Raw genomic sequence first — 2,500 nt, 5'->3', positions numbered from 1 at the left:
GAGCTGCCCAGGTTCCACTGAGATTTGAACTCAGATCGCTGGATTCAAAGTCCAGAGTGCTAACCATTACACCATGGAACCACACGCACAAAAAATAACTGGCTGCAGTTTTTTTGTGCTAAAAAGCACATATGAACTCATGAATCATGGTGAAAAAAGGCTCTAAAGCTGTAGTGCAAATCTACAATTAATACACAAAGGTAAATTAATATCTCCTAAACTTTATTTCCACAAGTGTGCCAAGAGTTCCATGATATCTCAACAATGACAGTTTTAAATGTTGATGAAAAGTGGCTAGTAAATAGAGTGTTGGATCTGTTACTTGGAAAAAAGGTAAGAAAAAAATAACTGCAAAACTTATACTGTTAGAAAGCTGTTCATCCAGAAGTGGCTAAAAAATTTTCATTGTGTGGTAAAAAGTTTTATCCAAGAGATAATTGAAGGTTGCTGTGAATAAAAGTGCATGTCTCAGTACATCTGCCAAAGCAGTGGTCTGTAACTGCTAGACAAAAGAGGGAGATGCACCACTTACCTGGTGGCACTCATGGCGCTTCTTTTAATTAGTGGCATGACACACGTGGGATGTAGCGTCAGATCGGCTTATATAAAATGCATCCAAAAATCAAGTCAGTCTGGTTCTAGAAACCCTGCCCAAAGTTCGCATATCACCTTCATGTGGCATAAAACAGGACACACGCAAATTTATCTTCTCAGGTAATCAGTCAAAAAACTATATGAACATATTCATAGTCGGCAGGATTTGAACCTGCGCAGGGAAACCCCAATGGATTTCTAGTCCATCGCCTTAACCACTCGGCCACGACCAAGCGGTTAACTAAAATAAGCATATCATTCTTCAGGTGTTTTTCATTTAGAAGAGCTCCATACTTATAATACAATTCAATGGCAAGGTTAGGAAAACTCCTTCAATGTTCCTGAGAGACTTTTGGTGCATTTTGTGAGCTACAAAGAAAAGCCACAAAAACAGACTCAAAAGATGCCCAAAATAATTTTAGAGAAACTCCACCAAAAATGCTTACAAACCGCTGTAGGAAATTCTGAAAAACACAAGAAAAGATGATTCAGGAAGAAAACGCCAACATTTCCTGAAGCCATTTCAACTTCAAATCCTTGTCAGTTTCATACACCTGGAAAAAGTGTTATGTGAACATTGACATAAATCATAGGGTATGGTTGCTTTGCGTGACACAGTTCGTAAGAGTGCTGTAACTTAAAGTCAATTTAAAGTTTCCGTAATCCTGCTTTAAAGGTAGATTTGGCCATAGAACTCAAAGTGATCACTCCATGGATGCTTGGAACATTCAAATCTTTGTTTTGCATGTTGATTTTAACTTTCTCTTTTTATCTTTTTATGTTAAACCTTTGGCACAGGAGAACTCAGTGTAAGTGCAAAAACTGAAACACATGTACAAAGAGCTGCCCAGGTTCCACTGAGATTTGAACTCAGATCGCTGGATTCAAAGTCCAGAGTGCTAACCATTACACCATGGAACCACACGCACAAAAAATAACTGGCTGCAGTTTTTTTGTGCTAAAAAGCACATATGAACTCATGAATCATGGTGAAAAAAGGCTCTAAAGCTGTAGTGCAAATCTACAATTAATACACAAAGGTAAATTAATATCTCCTAAACTTTATTTCCACAAGTGTGCCAAGAGTTCCATGATATCTCAACAATGACAGTTTTAAATGTTGATGAAAAGTGGCTAGTAAATAGAGTGTTGGATCTGTTACTTGGAAAAAGGGGAAGAAAAAAATAACTGCAAAACTTATACTGTTAGAAAGCTGTTCATCCAGAAGTGGCTAAAAAATTTTCATTGTGTGGTAAAAAGTTTTATCCAAGAGATAATTGAAGGTTGCTGTGAATAAAAGTGCATGTCTCAGTACATCTGCCAAAGCAGTGGTCTGTAACTGCTAGACAAAAGAGGGAGATGCACCACTTACCTGGTGGCACTCATGGCGCTTCTTTTAATTAGTGGCATGACGCACGTGGGATGTAGCGTCAGATCGGCGTATATAAAATGCATCCAAAAATAAAGTCAGTCTGGTTCTAGAAACCCTGCCCAAAGTTCGCATATCACCTTCATGTGGCATAAAACAGGACACACGCAAATTTATCTTCTCAGGTAATCAGTCAAAAAACTATATGAACATATTCATAGTCGGCAGGATTTGAACCTGCGCAGGGAAACCCCAATGGATTTCTAGTCCATCGCCTTAACCACTCGGCCACGACTACTTAGACGTTGATTTTTGATGAGAATCAAACACCTTTTCTTATAGCACCATGATCAAGATCAGTGATTATCCCTCTGGAAAACATCTCAGAAAATAGAAACAAATTTCCAGGTCCCAGTAAAATGTAAAAATCTGATTTAAAGTCATCATCAATGGGAATCATGCACAGTTTAAGACTTTTACCTCTTTATAAGGCGGATTTGGAGTGGGTCCATTCCAAAAACATCCTGAAAATTAATC

The 2,500-nt window shown here is 38.1% G+C and overlaps 3 non-coding genes across 3 annotated transcripts; all 3 read right to left on the bottom strand.

Annotated features, from left to right (window-relative positions):
• Positions 1-9: 9 nt before the first annotated feature.
• TRNAQ-UUG (transfer RNA glutamine (anticodon UUG)) lies at positions 10-81 on the bottom strand. Its single transcript has one exon. It is a non-coding gene; the product is annotated as a tRNA-Gln (tRNA).
• A 1,362-nt stretch (positions 82-1,443) lies between these two features.
• On the bottom strand, positions 1,444-1,515 carry TRNAQ-UUG (transfer RNA glutamine (anticodon UUG)). Its single transcript has one exon. It is a non-coding gene; the product is annotated as a tRNA-Gln (tRNA).
• A 664-nt stretch (positions 1,516-2,179) lies between these two features.
• Positions 2,180-2,261, bottom strand: TRNAS-AGA (transfer RNA serine (anticodon AGA)). The gene has a single exon. It is a non-coding gene; the product is annotated as a tRNA-Ser (tRNA).
• Positions 2,262-2,500: the final 239 nt, after the last annotated feature.

Source organism: Ranitomeya variabilis, chromosome 2 (genome assembly GCF_051348905.1).
Source record: "Ranitomeya variabilis isolate aRanVar5 chromosome 2, aRanVar5.hap1, whole genome shotgun sequence".
Taxonomy (NCBI): domain Eukaryota; kingdom Metazoa; phylum Chordata; class Amphibia; order Anura; family Dendrobatidae; genus Ranitomeya; species Ranitomeya variabilis.
This window is presented reverse-complemented; position numbering and strand designations above follow the sequence as displayed.